The sequence below is a fragment of the Oncorhynchus masou genome, chromosome 18, assembly GCF_036934945.1.
Source record: "Oncorhynchus masou masou isolate Uvic2021 chromosome 18, UVic_Omas_1.1, whole genome shotgun sequence".
Lineage (NCBI taxonomy): Eukaryota > Metazoa > Chordata > Actinopteri > Salmoniformes > Salmonidae > Oncorhynchus > Oncorhynchus masou.
The window spans coordinates 55,983,148-56,002,186 of NC_088229.1; positions in this window are offsets into that span (position 1 = coordinate 55,983,148).

The window sequence follows — 19,039 nt, forward strand, 5'->3', positions numbered from 1 at the left end:
CACTTCTTAGATTTGATTGATTCAGAGTGATTTAGTCACGTGTACAGGGTTGCAGGTGTGATTTCAGGGTACAGTGAAAATCTTTAAGCGTCGAGCACCGACATGCAGGACTAAGTGAAATAAAATAATGAAAATGGTCATTTAAAAAAAATGATTTAAATATAAATAGCACTATGTACATAATAGCAACTGTGGCAATGATAAATAAATAAATCTCCATTTTGCCGGAGGCAGAGTAAAGACTGTTGAGGGGGTGGGATGACCATAAGGGGAGCAAGCAGCATGACCATTTGGGGGGTGCAGTAGGAGAAAGAATGTCCATAGGGGGAGTAACAGGGGGGAGGGGGAGCAGATAGCTGACTAGTGGTGGTTATTCAGCAGCCTGATGGTCTGAGGATAGACACTATTGGTCAGTTTTGTTGGTCAGGCAGTGTGCACCCAATGGTGCGTTCGGCTGCATGCATAACCCTCTGAAGAGCCTTGCGGTCCGCAGTGGTGGAGTTGCCGTACCAGGCTGTGATGCAGCCCAGGAGTATGCTCTCGATGGTACTCCTGTAGAACACTGTGAAGGCTCTCGGTGACAAGGCAACATTTTTCAGCAACCTGAGGCTGAAGAGTCGCTGTCGTACCTTCTTCACTATGGTGTCTGTGTGGTTAGACTATTTCAGCTTCTCTGAGATGTGTACACTAAGGAATTTGAAGTTATTGACCGTCTCCACGGCGGCCCACGTTGATGAGGATGGGGGCGTGTCAAGCCAGGTTCCTCCTGAAGTCCACAATCAGCTCCTTTGTTTGGCTAACTTTGAGGGAGAGGTTGTTTACCTGGCACCACACCGCCGGAGTGCCTACCTCCTCCCTGTAGGCCGTCTTGTCATTGTTGGTGATCAGCTCGTGTCATCAGCAAACTTGATGATGAAGGCCACGCAGTCGTGGGTATAAAGTGGGGAGAACAAGTATATGATACACTGCCGATTTTGCAGGTTTCCCTACTTACAAAGCATGTAGAGGTCTGTAATTTTTATCATATGTACACTTCAACTGTGAGAGACAGAATCAAAAAAAAAATCCAGAAAATCACATTGTATGATTTTTAAGTAATTAATTTGCATTTTATTGCATGACATAAGTATTTGATCACCTACCAACCAGTAAGAATTCCGTCTCTCACAGACCTGTTAGTTTTTCTTTAAGAAGCCCTCCTGTTCTCCACGCATTACCTGTGTTAAATGAAGGAGGAATTCTGTGACAAGTTGCCCTGTTGGAGCAGGGTAGGGTTCTCTGTTGAAGCAGAGAAGCGGCCATGGGATGACATGACATGTTTACTAGTTATGTGGTCCCATGGCACAATCCTGAGATTGAAGTAAAAAATACTCCTGCAGGTTAGAAAAATGTTATGAAAGAAAATGAATTAATCAGTGGGCTGGTAAAACAGTTGATTATGATTGAGAAACCAGCTATACATATCAAACTTACATTTAAACAGAACATTTGCTTAGGAGGAACTACCATGTGGGGACAAAATATTGTGTTTGTGTGTGTGTGTGTGTGTGTGGACGGGGTTTCACAATGGGAGCCAAGAGCAGTAAGGGAGAGCCTTGTCTGCCCGACCTGCTGACAGGACCGGTAAAGGTAATGGTGAGGTAATGGTGGATAAGTGGGGCAGGGACATTCTGGAGCAGGTACCCCTAGCAGGTACCTCTCTGGCACAAGGAATAAGATTTTCCCTTAAAAAGGCACATTGAGTGAAGCTTTATTGGCAGAATGTAGAAAGAAGTTACAGGACTTGGAAGAAACCAAGAAATCTAAGGCAAGTAGACTGGGATGATTTATGATAATAACTTTACACCTCCCTATTATACCCCTGTACCCACCAGCACCCGCCCTGGTTGTCCAACAGCAGCCCGCTCAGGCACCTCCCCCACCGCAGCTCCCCTAACAATACCTGATACAACTGCAGGACCAACAGACCCCTCAGAGGCAGCCCCAGCACAGGTGGAACCCATTCAACACACGACTACAATGACTACCGTTTCGCTGGACGGAGGACAGACTTTATCAGACCCAGCTGGCTGGACTGTGTTTGCATAAAATAACATTATCCACCCATAACTGATTGGACAGCCATCCATAGTTGCACGCAGAAAGCTAAAGGGTCACTGGAAGACTACAGGCATAGATTGGAAAACGTTTTATGCCAACATAGTGGCATCAGACCAGCGACAGACGGTCATTGAACACTGTAAACACGCTGAGAGGAAGCAACTGTCTCAAGAAGATAAGACGAAACAGAGAATGAAAAAGGGAGGTTGTGAAACTACAAGCTGCACAGCTGGCCTTCTATCATGGACAGGGCCAGCAGGCTCAGGGAGGACCTCAAAATGATGGACAGCGAGGAAAAGGAAGAGGTAGAGGGAGACAAGAAAAGGGGGACAGTGCTGAAGGACGGGCTGGACAACAGACACCACAAGGTAATAGCTTGACCTGCTATATCTGTGGACCGGAGGGACATTTCACTAGAACATGTCAAAGCAAACCTACCAAACGTGGTGGGTTTGAAAACTGGACCACCACTGAAAACGACCCTTTACATCCCACATATGGACTGACGCGAGGTAGTGACAGTTGACACTCTTGGAAAGCATTTAAAGATGTTTTCAAGCCCCTGTGAGGAGCCAAAGGTGTGTCTCTTCGTCAGTGATGAGTCAATCAATTTTCTAGTAGATACTGGCGCTGCAATGTCTGTCAAAAATTCTAAATCTATGTCCTAACCTCCCATGTGAAATGATTCAGTCAGCACTGTGGGAGCCTCGGGAGTGACTATGAAAGAGTTGTTCACGATGCCCCTACCTGTTAAAGTAATGACATGCATAAAACATCAGTTCATTTGTTCTGCATGTTGCCCTGTAAATTTAGTGGGAAGAGATCTTCTCTGTACATTGGGAATTAACATTCTTTTTTAAAGAAAAGGGCTTCACTGTTATACAGCCTCAGGGGACATGCCATCTCATGACGCTGCCTAACTGACCCAACGTGTGATTGGTACTATGCATGGGATATACAGCACAATGACGGATCACATTGTGACCCAATTGAAGAGATTTTCTCAACAGCCTGCAGCTGTTGGAAACAAACTGGTAGTTTTATGCCACAGACTGATTTACATTGTACCAGTGACGAGAGATTTATAGTATGAACAGAACTGGCTGACAGGTACCACACCACAAGAGAGCTTACTATGCAGTGACATATAGTGGGCCCCAATTTTGCATGTCTAAAGAACAAGCTTTATTTTCTATTTTTAGTGACAGGGTACCACATGTTTCAGCAGCTAAGGCTACTGTATATAGCCTCGCTACTGTATATAGCCTCACTACTGTTGTTTTTATTTCTTTACTTACCTATTGTTCACCTAATACCTTTTTTTGCACTGTTGGTTAGAGCCGGTAAGTAAGCATTTCACTGTAAAGTCTACACCGGTTGTATTCGGCGCACGTGACAAATAAACTTTGAATTGATTTGACAGATGACGTTGCCTGGGAGGATACTGGTGTCTGGTTGAGATCTGTCTTGCAGGTTACTGACTGGGAAGGTAGAGCGGATGGGTCTAAAATTCTCCACGAGCACACATTATGTGTGCCTTGCTGTTGGGTTGCTGCTGTACAGCGAGGCGTGCATGGTTTAGATCATGCAAAGCCAAATAAACAGATGGTTTCCATGGAGACTGAGCCACCCTTGTTGGCTGTTCTCCCAGACTCTCTGTGGGATAAAGATAAGTATGACATTGGGTAAATGAGGGCGGTGAAACCGCTTACGTCACACCTGAGAGCACACAGACCCGGCCGAGCCCAGTATCCTCCGAGTCAGGAGGCAGTGTGGGAGATTGACACTGTTCATGCTTCATTGGTAGAAAGAGGAGCAATGGTGCCTTGTCCAGACTGTCCCTGTAACACCCCCATTCTTCCTGCCTGAAAAGCTTCAGGTGATTGGCGTTTTGTTCAAGATCTCAGACCTGTTAACGATGCAGTTCATGCAAGCGCTCCGTTGTGCCAAACCCCGTTACAGTACTATCTGCAGTGCCAGCACTGGCTAAATGGTTTTCAGTTGTTGATTTGGCTAATGCTTTCTTTAGCATTCCCGTTGCTCCAGAATCACAGTTCTGGTTCGTCCTTACATTTTTAAACAAACGTTGGGTTTGGACCGTTTGCCCCTAAGGTAAGCCCCTAAGGTTATACGGTATCAGCTGCAGTGTTTTTTTCTGCTGCTTTGGTCAAACAATTTAGAGGGTTTCATACCCCCTGCTGGATGTACGTTAAAACAGTATGTCGACAACATGTTACTGTGTCTTGAAAACCAACAAGCATGCAAAGTCGACACCAGAGCTCTGTTAGTGTTCCTTGCTGAAAATGGCCAAGTTTCTAAGAAAAAAACTGCAGCTTGTGTCTCAATCCATTAAGTATCTAGGACATGATATTATATTAAATGGGAGGAAATGGTAGAGCGTGAGGCTGCAATTCTCTGTACCACAGTCAGTTACAAAACAACATACAGTACCAGTCAAACGTTTGGAAACACCTACTCATTCAAGGTTTACTATTTTCTACATTGTAGAATCATAAAACACGGGACGAGATGTTAAAAACTGTCCATTGTGCCAATAGATGGAATGCACTCGCATGAGATTTGCCGTGATCTTGACAGAGTGGCATGGGAGGTTTATTTCTTAGACTGGGTTAAGATGTCAATTTTGGGACACATCCTCAGTAGTGTGCCTTCGAATCAGTGGGTGTTTCAGCCTTTAATCACTAAACACCCTCATCAAAGGTGGCCAGCTAAAGGGTGATCAAGCCTTAGCTTGTGTCCCATGCCCAATTAAGATGTCCCAGCTGGACTCAAGTTGGAGGGATCTGAATTGGGTTCTCAGGTGGGGGGTCATGAAGTTATAGCCCAGCAAGGGTCCTTCCGTTTGATCCAGATCCAGCCTCTTTCCCTGAGAAACAGCTGACCGCATGGATTCCAAGTTCTTTCAGCATATGACATTTTGCAGTCCAGCCATGCTGAGTTGTGGCTGCTGCCAACTCTGTGTAACGCAGTTTCTTACGCTCGTAGGCCTCTTCAACAGAGTTTTCCCACGGGACTGTGAGCTCTATGATGTACACAGCCTTTCGTGAAGGGGACCAGAGTACCATGTCTGGCCTAAGGTTGGTAGAAGCAATCTCAGGTGGAAAAATTAGTTGCTGGCCAATATCGACAAGCATCTTCCAGTCCCGGGTCATGGCTAGGTGTCCAGTTTCTGGCTTCGTAGGAGGATACTTGGGCCTGCTGGGTGTACGTTAATACGTTAATCCATTAAGTATCTAGGACATGATATTATATTAAATGGGAGGAAATGGTAGAGCGTGAGGCTGCAATTCTCTGTACCACAGTCAGTTACAAAACAACATACAGTACCAGTCAAAAGTTTGGAAACACCTACTCATTCAAGGTTTACTATTTTCTCTGGCTGCTTAGAGCAGCTAGAGCTGCCAGTCTGCATGGAGCAGCCAGTGTTGCCAGCCTGCATGGAGCAGCTAGAGCTGCCAGTCTGCATGGGGCAGCCAGAGCTGTCAGTCTGCTTGGAGCAGCCAGAGTTGCCAGTCTGCATGGAGTTGCCAGTCTGCATGGAGTTGCCAGTCTGCATGGAGTTGCCAGTCTGCATGGAGTTGCCAGTCTGCAAGGAGCTGCCAGTCTTCAAGGAGCTGCCAGTCTGCAAAGAGCTGCCAGTCTGCAAGGAGCTGCCAGTCTGCAAGGAGCTGCCAGTCTGCAAGGAGCTGCCAAAGCTGTTAATCTGCATGGAACAGTCAGAGCTGTCAGTCTGCAAGAAGCCGCCAGAGCTGTCAATCTGCATGGAGCAGCCAGAGCCGCCAGTCAGCATGGAGCAGCCAGAACCGCCAGTCAGCATGGAGCAGCCAGTGCCGCCAGTCAGCATGGAGCAGTCAGAGCCACCAGTCAGCATGGAGCAGCCGGAGCCACCAGTCAGCATGAAGCAGCCAGAGCCGTCAGTCAGCCAGACTCTTCCAGATCTGCCAGTCAACCAGACTCTTCCAGTTCCGCCAGACAGCCAGACTCTTCCAGATCTGCCAGTCAGCCAGACTCTTCCAGATCTGCCAGTCAGCCAGACTCTTCCAGATCTGCCAGTCAGCCAGACTCTTCCAGATCTGCCAGTCAACCAGACTCTTCCAGATCTGCCAGTCAGCCAGACTCTTCCAGATCTGCCAGTCAGCCAGACTTTTACAGATCTGCCAGTCAGCCAGACTCTTCCAGATCTGCCAGTCAGCCAGACTCTTCCAGATCTGCCAGTCAGCCAGACTCTTCCAGATCTGCCAGTCAGCCAGACTCTTCCAGATCTGCCATTCAGCCAGACTCTTCCAGATCTGCCAGTCAGCCAGACTCTTCCAGATCTGCTATTCAGCCAGACTCTTCCAGATCTGCCAGTCAACCAGACTCTTCCAGATCTGCCAGTCAGCCAGACTCTTCCAGATCTGCCAGTCAACCAGACTCTTCCAGATCTGCCAGTCAACCAGACTCTTCCAGATCCACCAGTCAGCCAGGATCCGCCAGTCAGCCAGGATCTGCCAGATCTGCTAGTCAGCCAGGATCCGCCAGTCAGCCAGGATCTGCCAGATCTGCTAGTCAGCCAGGATCCGCCAGTCGGCCAGGATCCGCCAGTCAGCCAGGATCCGCCAGTCAGTCAGGATCCGCCAGTCAGCCAGGATCCGCCAGTCAGCCAGGATCTGCCGGATTCAACTGCCTGGCTGGGCTTCATCTCAGTACTGGGCTTCTTCTCAGTACTGGGCTGCCTCTCAGTGCTGGGCTGCAATTCAGTCCCGAGCTGCCCCTCAGTCCCGAGTTCAGTCCCGAGCTGCTCCTCAGTCCCGAGTCTCAGTCCCGAGCTGCCCCTCAGTCACGAGCTGCTCCTCTGTTCAGTAGGTTTCTGGGTGAGGACTATTCAGCCACGGTAGGGTGAATCATCCCAGGACGGAAGGGGAGGAACAATGACATTTATGAAGTGGGGTCCACGTCCAAAGCCGGAACCGCCACCATGGACAGACGCCACCCGGACCCTCCCTATGGTTTTTAGGTGCGCTTCGGGAGTCCACACTCTTAGGGGGGGGGGTTCTGTCACGCCTTGGTCTTAGTATTTTGTGTTTTAGTTAATTAGTTGGTCAGGCCAGGGTATGACATGGGTTTATTGTTTGTTGTATTCTTAGTGGGGTTTTTTAGTTATTGGGATTGTAGCTGATTAGGGGTGTGTGTTAAATAGGTTTGGCTGCCTGAGGCGGTTCTCAATCAGAGTCAGGTGATTCTCATTGTCTCTGATTGGGAACCGTATTTAGGTAGCCTGGGTTTCGCTTTGTATTTCGTGGGTGATTGTTCCTGTCTCTGTGTAGTGTTCACCAAATAGGCTGTAATAGGTTTCACTTTCCGTTTGTTGTTTTGTATTTTATTAGTTATTTCATGTATAGTTCCGTTGTTTGTTTCACTAATAAACATGAGTAACCAACACGCTGCATTTCGGTCCGACTCTCTTTCGACAAACGAAGAACGTCGTTACACTTGCTCTCAACCAGCTTCACCTGGAATGCTTTCCCCGACAGTCTTGAAGGAGTTCCCACATATGCTGAGCACTTGTTGGCTGCTTTTCCTTCACTCTGCTGTCCAACTCATCCCAAACCATCTCAATTGGGTTGAGGTTGGGTGATTGTAGAGGCCAGGTCATCTGATACAGCACTCCATCACTCTCCTTCTTGGTCAAATAGCCCTTACACAGCCTGGAGGTGTGTGTTGTCCTGTTGAAAAACAAATGATAATCCCACTAAGCTCAAACCAGATGGGATGGCATATCGCTGCAGAATGCTGTGGTTGCTATGCTGGTTAAGTGTGCCTTGAATTCTAAATAAATCACTGACAGTGTCACCAGCAAAGCACCCCCACACCATTACACCCCCTCCTCCTCCATGCTTCACGGTGGGAACCACACATGCGAAGATCATCCATTCACCTACTCTGCATCTCACATACACACGGCGGTTGGAACCAAAAATCTCCAATTTGGACTCCAGACCAAAGGCCAGATTTCCACTGGTCTAATGTCCATTGTTTGCGTTTCTTGGCCCAAGCAAGTCTCTTCTTATTATTGTTGTCCTTTAGTAGTGGTTTCTTCACAGCAATTTGACCACGAAGGCCTAATTCACTCAGTCTCCTCTCAACAGTTGATGTTGAGATGTGTCTGTCATTTGAACTCTGAAGCATTTATTTGGGCTGCAGTTTCTGAGGCTGGTAAATCTAATGAACTTATCCTTTGCAGCTGTTGCAGGAATTAAATTGCTCTATGTTTTAATACCCAATTAAAATTAAACTCTCTGTCAATTCATAAGGATTTGTAAGACCCTTATTTTCTAATAATGGACAGAGCCCAGTCTTAAAGTCAAACAGCAGAGTTTATTCACGAGAGTACTGAACACGATACAGTTTACCACAGGTTATAAACTGAAAATGACGTCATTAGTTCCAGTACCAACCCATCTCTTCTCCCACTCTGGTACAAAGGCAGTATCTCAAGCCTTCCCACATCGTCTCCCTACCAATTTAATATAATTTATGACCGAGCCAAGGTCTTCTTGTGTAGATAAGCATTCTAGCCAGTCTGAATATATAGTTCATTCATTTCTACCAAGGAACAGACAGTCATTGTTCTAATTCTTGATTATATTTACACACATTATATTTAGTACTCGGATTAAGAAAGACAATGCATACATATACAGTAACATAATAGTATTCTGATGAGTACATATACAGTAACATAATAGTATTCTGATTAGTACATATACAGTAACATAATAGTATTCTGATTAGTCAGTCCTGATTGAAATGTATACATAATTAGTCATTATTGATAAAAATTCCCTTAACAGCAGCAGAGGTAACTCTGGAGCTTCCTTTCCTCATGAGAGCCAGCTTCATCATAGCACTTGATGGTTTTTGTGACTGCAATTGAAGAAACTTTCAAAGTTCTTGAAATGTTCCTAAGGACCTTCATGTCTTAAAGTACTGATGGACTTTCTTATTTTGCTTATTTTAGCTGTTCTTTACCAAATAGGGCTGTCTTCTGTATACCACCCCTACCTGTCACAACACAACTGATCGGCTCAAACACATTACATTTACATTTTTACATTTAAGTCATTTAGCAGACGCTCTTATCCAGAGGAAAGAAATTCTGACATCCAGTGGAAAGCCACTTTAAATCTAAATCATTTAACAAGGCACACCTTGAAGAGGTGGGGTTTCATTAAGAAGGAAAGAAATTCCACAAATAAACTTTTAACAAGGCACACCTGTTCATTGAAATGCATTCCAGGTGACTTCCTCTTGAAGCCGGTTGAGGAAATGCCAAGAGTGTGCAAAGCTGTCAAGGCAAAGGGTGGCTACTTTGAAGAATCTCAAATATAAAATATATAGTAACTTTTTTGGTTACTACATGATTCCATATGTGTTATTTCATAGTTTTGATGTCTTCACTATTATTCTACAATGTAGAAAATAGTACAAATAAAGGAAAACTCTGGAATGAGTAGGTGTATCCAAACTTTTGACTGGTACTATGTGTTGACACCCAGGAATGGCAGGCTATTGTAGAGCCTGGCTGCATGACTATGCTGAGGTTGTACAGACACTATCTGACCACAAGATGGTGATGAATGACAAGATACAGTGGACTCCATGGGTACTGAAGGAGAACCACTAGTGTCTTATACATTAACTATGGCTGCCACTTCCCTAGAGAGTGCTAAATATACCACCACATCTGTCATCCCAAGCTGCAGAATTGTTTGCTCTCACCTGTGCATGCATTTTGTTTAAGGTGTATACTGGCAGCAGGTATGCATCTGGGGTAGTGGATGACTTTGGCAACATGGGTTCTTCACCTCATCTGGGAAGACAATTTCACATTCTAAATTGGTTGAAAACTTGTTGGGAGGCTATTTTATTGAACAACATGTTGTTTTCTCTACAGGATGTTTCTGATCTGCAATAAGGTGCAGGGCCTGGGGAAGTGAGCCAATGTGTCAAAAGGGAGAAGTAATGGTAGAAAGAATACCCGTACTCTCGGGCACTGAATTTAAGTAAGCAGAATTGAGTTGAGTGACCTTTGGATTTGAATTTAAGTGAACCAAATTGAATTTAAAATAGGCCTGGAATTAGTTAACTGATTGAGCTAAGAGTTGACTGCTGTTAAGAAATGTAGATACTGTTAAAGAACGAAGCAAATGAGGGGGTACCCCATGAATTAATGTGTGGATGCACACAATACCAGAATGATTGCGAATGAATGATTGCATAATGATGAACTGTTGATCAAATTTTTCTTAAGGACAGGTCGAATACCTGTCAAGTACACTACTGGAATCGCAAGTTACTATGCTCTGTACTGCACTTAACAATGCTCTGAAGTTGTCAGACTTCCGGAGAAGTCGGTCCCTCTCCTTGTTCGGGCGGCATTCGGTGGTAAACGTCACCGGTCTTCTAGCCATCGCCGCTCCACCTTTCATTTTCCATTTGTTCTGTCTTGTTTTCCCGCACACCTGGTTCACATTCCCTCATCAGACTAAATGTATATTACCCTCTGTTTCCTAGGTTTGTTTCAAACTTAGGTTTGTTTGTTTTGTTGAATCCGGTTCATGTTACCGTGGTTGTGCTTTTTGCTGCCTCGCCTGTGCCTTTGGGCCAGGCTGTATATTTAAAGTTCTCCTGTTATCACCCATCTCTGCTCTCCTGCGCCTGACTTCCCAGCAACCAGTCACTCACCCCGTCACAGAAGCAACTTTGCCTGAACCAAAGAAGAGGACAGCTCCACAAATTGCAGCCAGAAGATTGGGTGGTCATCAAGGACCCTGCAGATAGACTTGGCACCAACAGTGCTGGACTGGTCCATTCCAGGGGCTCCTGACAACCCAGACAGCGGTCAAGGTTGCAGAGAGGTCTACGTGGGTTCACGCCAGCCATTGCCACGTTTTTTTGGGGTCCTGGGAGGAACAGCACAGAGCGAGAAGTGACCACAATGCAACTGAAGTATGCAACACCAGGATAGTCCCACGACGGGACTTAAATAACAGCAAGCTCCAGCTCAAGCCAACGGCAGGCTCAGGACGGGAGTCCAGTAGAGCTAGATTATGAATCAGAATGTCATTAGAATTTTCTACCACAATTCAGTTGGCCAGGAAAACAGAGGACCTACTGCCTGATGCCTCTGGATCTGCAGATATATACAGAGAAGATATTGGCTCAACACTCACCTTCAAATCAAATTATATTTGTCACATGCGCTGAATACAACAGGTGTAGACCTTACAGTGAAATGCTTACTTACAAGCCCTTAACCAACAATGCAGTTAAGAAAAATAAGTGTTAAGAAAGTATTTACTAAAATAAACTGAAGTAAAAAGGTTTTATTAAAGAGCAACAATAAAATAACAGTAGCGAAGCTATATTCAAGGGGTAGCAGTACAGAGTCAATGCACCGGTTAGTCTAGGTAATCGAGGTAATATGTACATGTAGGTAGAGGTAAAGTTATTATACATCGATAATAAACAGATTAGAGCAGCGTAAAAATGGGCGGGATATGCAAATAGTCCGGGTAGCCATTTGATTAGCTGTTCAGGAGACTTATGGCTTGGTGTATAAGCTGTTAAGCCTTTTGGACCTAGACTTGGAGCTCCGGTACCGCTTGATGTGTGGTAGCAGAGAGAACAGTTTATGACTAGGGTGACTGGAGTCTTTGGCTATTTTGAGGGCCTTCCTAAACCGCCTGGTATAGAGGTCCTGGATGATTTACTGGGCCATACCCACTACCCTCTGTAGTGCCTTGAAGTCGGAGTCCGAGCAGATGCCTCCAGCCCCGTCAAAGAAAATGGGGGAGTGCTTGGTCCTCTTTTTCTTGTAGTCCACAATCATCTCCTTTGTCTTGATCATGTTGATGGAGAGGTTATTATCCTGGCACCACACTGCCAGGTCTCTAGCATTGGAAATGACAGAGCTATCTCTAAACCTACGTTGGAAACACTTATGACATACGGTACATTCGGAAAGTATTCGGACCCCTTGACTTTTTCCACATTGTTACGTTTCAGCCTTATTCTAAATATAAAAAAATAAAAAGAATCGCAAATCTACACAATACCCCACAATGACAAAGCAAAAACAGGTTTTTAGATATGTTGGCAATTTAATTAATAAATAAAAAACTGCAAATATCACATTTACATAAGTATTCAGACCCTTTACTCAGTACTTGGTTGAAGCACCTTTGGCAGTGATTATAGCCTTGAGTCTTCTTGGGTACAACTGTATTTGGGGAGTTTCTCCCACTCTTCTCTGCAGATCCTCTCAAGTTCTGTCAGGTTGGATGGGGAGCGTCACTGCAGAGCTATTTTCAGGTCTCTCCAAAGATGTTAGATTGAGGTCAAGTCCGGGCTCTGGCTGGGCCACTCAAGGACATTCAGAGACTTGTCCCAGAGCTACTCCTGCATTGTTTTGGTTGCGTGCTTAGGGTTGTTGTGCTTTTGGAAGGTGAACCTTTGCCCCAGTCTAAGGTCCTGATCGCTCTGGAGCAGATTTTTCATTAAGGATCTCTCTGTACTTTGCTCTGTTCATCCTTGCCTCAATCCTGACTAGTCTCCCAGTCCCTGCCCCTGAAAAACATCCCCACAGCATGATGCTGCCACCACCATGCTTCACCGTAGAGATGGTGCCAGGTTTCATCCAGATGTGACACTTGGCATTCAGGCCAAATAGTTCAATGTTGGCTTCATAAGAACAGAAAATCTTGTTTCTGATGGTCTGAGAGTCCTTTAGGTGCCTTTTGGCAAACTTCAAGTGGGTTGTCATATGCCTTTTACTGACAGAGGAGTGGCTTCCATCTGGTCACTCTACCATAAAGGCCTGATTGGTGGAGTGCTGCAGAGATGGTTGTCCTTCTGGAAGGTTCTCCCATTTCCACAGAGGAATTCTGGAGCTCTGTCAGAGTGACCATTGGGTTGGCTTGGTCTTTGCTCTGACATGGCGTTCGCAACAATTATGTGCGTACCGCCACCTACTGTACAGGTGGATAATAAGAATTCAAAATGGAAAAAATTGCGGGGTAAAAAATAACTAAATTACAAACTATTGTGCAAACTATTAGTAACTAAATGTTAATTAAATCAGCCTGCTTTTCTGTTTTAATCAGTTCCTTACACAGGTTCAGAAGATCCTGTGATGGCCGGACATTTCCTGGCGACAGTAGTCCCTGCAGTGCTTCTGCCGTTAAGTCGGACTACCGGGCATGATGACTCCTTGCTGTCCCCAGTCCACCTGGCCGTGCTGCTGCTCCAGTTTGAACTGTTCTGCCTGTGATTATTATTATTTGAGCATGCTGGTCATTTCTGAATATTTGAACATCTTGGCCATGTTCTGTTATAATCTCCACCCGGCACAGCCAGAAGAGGACTGGCCACCCCACATAGCCTGGTTCCTCTCTAGGTTTCTTCCTAGGTTTTGGCCTTCCTAGGGAGTTTTTCCTAGCCACCGTGCTTCTACACATGCATTGCTTGCTGTTTGGAGTTTTAGGCTGGGTTTCTGTACAGCACTTTGAGATATCAGCTGATGTACGAAGGGCTATGTAAATACATTTGATTTGATTTGAAGTCTTGGAGGCCCAAAAACATCTCGGCTGCAGATATAATGATGTCCAGCTTCTTGGACATTTGGGACTCTTCAAATCAAATGTATTTATTAAGCCCTTCTTACATCATCTGATATCTCAAAATGTTCATAGCTGCAGGCAGAACAGTTGAAACTGGAGCAGCAGCATGGCCAGGTGGACTGGGGACAGCAAGGAGTCATCAGGCCAGGTAGTCCTGAGGCAAGGTCCTAGGGCTCAGGTCCTCAGAGAGAGAGAAAGAAAGAATTAGAGGGACCAAAATTAAATTCACATAGGACACCGGATAAGACAGGAGAAATACTCCAGATATAACAGACTGACCCTAGCCCCCCGACACAAACTACTGCAGCATAAATACTGGAGGCTGAGACAGGAGGCGTCGGGAGACACTGTGGCCCCGTCTGACGATACCCCCGGACAGGGCCAAACAGGCAGGATATAACCCCACCCACTTTGCCAAAGCACAGCCCCCACACCACTAGGGGGATATCTTCAACCACCAACTTACCATCCTGAGACAAGGCTGAGTATAGGCCATAAAGATCTCCGCCACAGCACAACCCAAGGGGGGGCGCCAACCCAGACAGGAAGATCACGTCAGTGACTCAACCCACTCAAGTGATGCACCCCTCCTAGGGACGGCATGGAAGAGCACCAGTAAGCCAGTGACTCAGCCCCTGTAATAGGGTTAGAGGAAGAGAATCCCAGTGGAGAGAGGTAAACCGGCCAGGCAGAGACAGCAAGGGCGGTTCGTTGCTCCAGTGCCTTTCCGTTCACCTTCACACTCCTGGGCCAGACTACACTCAATCATAGGACCGACTGAAGAGATGAGTCTTCAATAAAGACTTAAAAGTTGAGAACGAGTCTGCGTCTCTCACACTTGTGCTGTACAATTAATAACTGTGGCTATAAATGCTACCAAATCCATCTTCTTCACAATAAGTGTATCCAGATCACTTGATTGACGTATAACATTTGCAACTGGTTGTGGTGCATCCACCACCATATCTTCTTCAGAACTGTGGCCTTTTGCCCCTTCAACACTCTTCACCACCTCCACATAGGAGATTTGCTGTACAGCCTTGATCCTTGACACCTCATCCTCTTTCACCCTAATAGGGCACTCATGGAATTCAGAAATATTATCCCCACCACAGTTGCAATAGTTTACATCCACAGACTATTAAATTAACATATTCCTTCCGTCTGCAAACAGTTGACACATGGCCAAACTTTTTACACTTCTCGCATTGCAGCAGGTTTTGCACAAACGGTCTTAAATCCCAACTTTACATAGGGTAGTAAATACTCATGAAACATCAATAATACAGACACTTTGCTCATTTTCCCCATTCGGGTCAAGCGACATGCATTAACTACTCCTGGAATTTTTTGCCTAAGATATTGCTTATCTATGTCCAACGGATGCCAGAGATAACACCTTTAACTGGTGCCCTGCTCCGAAAATCAAAGCTATTCACTTCATGCTTCGATCATTTCACGAGCCACATGCACGCTCCTTTTCCTCTTTAGATACACATGATATCAACACCATACAACGTTTTGCAAGATGGCGTAGCAGTGCAGACATTGTTTGTCATTCTCCCATGTAAATTTGGTATTTTTAGTCTTTTTTGTATGTATTTTCAATCTCTTTTTCCATTTTTAAATTAAATATACCTTCTGGCAACACGCCTCACCCAATGTGATACGGATCTGCTATTTTTTAGAACATATAGCCAGAACCTCCATCAGCAACTCGTCACCAGAAGTTAACCAGCTAATTAACTGCTAGCTATTTAGTAACTGTTAGCCACTGCTAGCGGCCTTGACCTTTAGCACAGACACCAGCCATTTCTAGCCTGGATAATTCTTGCCAGCCTGCCAGTCTGAATAGCGCGTTATCAACCCTGAGCATATCAGACTGTTTTTCTCCACTACAACACCAGATTCCTGCCCTAAGCACTGGACCATTACTCCTGATCATCGCAGCTAGCTAGCTACCACCGGGTGGCCCAGCCTTGAGCCAGACCCATCTCCCGGCCTGCTCAGTGTACTCTATGATCCCTCGGCTACACAGCTGATGCCTCCCGAACTCTTCACTAACACGACTAGAATCCGCTACACCACCGGATTATTGCTGTAAGCCCTGGACCTTTGCATTGGATCATCGCTGCTACTGAGGGGCTATAGTGGCTAACACCCTTGTCCAGAAGCTAGCACCAGTTATCCGCGAGCCATGTGCATCTCCCCGGTAGCAAACAAAAGCTAAAAAAAATTACTCTAGCTACAATACCTATTTTACCAACTGGCCTGTACCATTTGTCGACACGGAGACCCGCCGTTCCATCACGACTGGTCTGCAGACGTAATTCCATCCTTTGTGCCCTCAACCGGCCTTTGCCGGACGTCAGAGCCGACGCTTCTACTAGGCCCGGCCTGCTAACTTTTGTTTGAAAGTCGTGTCTCCCGCTTGCTAGCATAGTAACGATTACCTAGCGGCTTCCCTGTTTCATCTATTGCTGTTCATTGGACCTCATGATCACTTGGCTACATAGCTGATGCCTGCTGGACTGTTCATTAATCACGGTACTCCATTTTGTTTATCTGTCGGCCCGAGCCTCGAACTCACACCCTGTGTGTAGTTAACAGACCCTCTCTGCCCATTCATCGCCATTTTACCTGTTGTTGTTGTATTAGCTGATTAGCTGTTGTTGTCTTACCTGTTGTTGTCAATCAACACCTGTGATTGCTTTATGCCTCTCTCTAATGTCAATATGCCTTGTATACTGTTGTTTAGGATAGTTATCATTGTTTTAGTTCACTACGGAGCCCCTAGTCCCACTCAATATGCCTCAGATACCTCTTTTGTCCCAACTCCCACACATGCGGTGAACTCACCCAGCATAACTAGTGCGTCCAGAGATGCAACCTCTCTTATTGTCACTCAATGCCTAGGTTTACCGCCACTGTACCCGCACCCTACCATACCTTACCCATCTGTACATTATTCCGGTTCCGGGTTGGAGCGAGCGGTTGCATCTACACTTCGGTCCACAGGAGATACTGCTAGCTAGCTAGCCAACAGCTAGCCAACGTCTACCGAATAGAACTTCAACAACCCGGTCAACATTCCGCTTCGCTCCACAGGTAGTATCACATTTTCATTTCACTTCATTACAGTACAACGGTTTGATTTGTTTGATCGTAGCTAGCTAGCTACATAGCCGTCTTTGTATCTAAGACAATTGTGTAGTCTAGAGCGATTTTCTAGGTTAGCTAGCCAGCTATTGTCGTTCTTTTAACGTAACATAACGTAATCAACACTGCTAGCTAGCCAGCTAGCCCCCGAATAGCAGCACTGTAGAAACTATCACACTCGACGGAACGACTTGATTAGTGTAGTGTCAACAACACAGCCACTGCCAGCTAGCCTACAAAGTCAACAACGCAGCCACTGCCAGCTAGCCTACTCCAGCAGTACTGTATCATTTCAATCATTTTAGTCAATAAGATTCTTGCTACGTAAGCTTAACTTTCTGAACATTCGAGACGTGTAGTCCACTTGTCATTCCAATCTCCTCTGCATTAGCGTAGCCTCTTCTGTAGCCTGTCAACTATGTGTCTATCTATCCCTGTTCTCTCCTCTCTGCACAGACCATACAAACGCTCCACACCGCGTGGCCGCGGCCACCCTAATCTGGTGGTCCCAGCGCGCACGACCCACGTGGAGTTCCAGGTCTCCGGTAGCCTCTGGAACTGCCGATCTGCGGCCAACAAGGCAGAGTTCATCTCAGCCTATGCCTCCCTCCAGTCCCTCGACTTCTTGGCACTGACGGAAACATGGATCACCACAGATAACACTGCTACTCCTACTGCTCTCTCTTTGTCCGCCCACGTGTTCTCGCACACCCCGAGAGCTTCTGGTCAGCGGGGTGGTGGCACCGGGATCCTCATCTCTCCCAAGTGGTCATTCTCTCTTTCTCCCCTTACCCATCTGTCTATCGCCTCCTTTGAATTCCATGCTGTCACAGTCACCAGCCCTTTCAAGCTTAACATCCTTATCATTTATCGCCCTCCAGGTTCCCTCGGAGAGTTCATCAATGAGCTTGATGCCTTGATAAGCTCCTTTCCTGAGGACGGCTCACCTCTCACAGTCCTGGGCGACTTTAACCTCCCCACGTCTACCTTTGACTCATTCCTCTCTGCCTCCTTCTTTCCACTCCTCTCCTCTTTTGACCTCACCCTCTCACCTGCCCCCCCTACTCACAAGGCAGGCAATACGCTCGACCTCATCTTTACTAGATGCTGTTCTTCCACTAACCTCATTGCAACTCCCCTCCAAGTCTCCGACCACTACCTTGTATCCTTTTCCCTCTCGCTCTCATCCAACACTTCCCACACTGCCCCTACTCGGATGGTATCGCGCCGTCCCAACCTTCGCTCTCTCTCCCCGCTACTCTCTCCTCTTCCATCCTATCATCTCTTCCCTCTGCTCAAACCTTCTCCAACCTATCTCCTGATTCTGCCTCCTCAACCCTCCTCTCTTCCCTTTCTGCATCCTTTGACTCTCTATGTCCCCTATCCTCCAGGCCGGCTCGGTCCTCCCCTCCCGCTCCGTGGCTCGACGACTCATTGCGAGCTCACAGAACAGGGCTCCGGGCAGCCGAGCGGAAATGGAGGAAAACTCGCCTCCCTGAGGACCTGGCATCCTTTCACTCCCTCCTCTCTACATTTTCCTCCTCTGTCTCTGCTGCTAAAGCCACTTTCTACCACTCTAAATTCCAAGCATCTGCCTCTAACCCTAGGAAGCTCTTTGCCACCTTCTCCTCCCTCCTGAATCCTCCTCCCCCTCCCCCCCCCTCCTCCCTCTCTGCAGATGACTTTGTCAACCATTTTGAAAAGAAGGTCGACGACATCCGATCCTCGTTTGCTAAGTCAAACGACACCGCTGGTTCTGCTCACACTGCCCTACCCTGTGCTTTGACCTCTTTCTCCCTCTCTCTCCAGATGAAATCTCGCTTCTTGTGACGGCCGGCCGCCCAACAACCTGCCCGCTTGACCCTATCCCCTCCTCTCTTCTCCAGACCATTTCCGGAGACCTTCTCCCTTACCTCACCTCGCTCATCAACTCATCCCTGACCGCTGGCTACGTCCCTTCCGTCTTCAAGAGAGCGAGAGTTGCACCCCTTCTGAAAAAACCTACACTCGATCCCTCCGATGTCAACAACTACAGACCAGTATCCCTTCTTTCTTTTCTCTCCAAAACTCTTGAACGTGCCGTCCTTGGCCAGCTC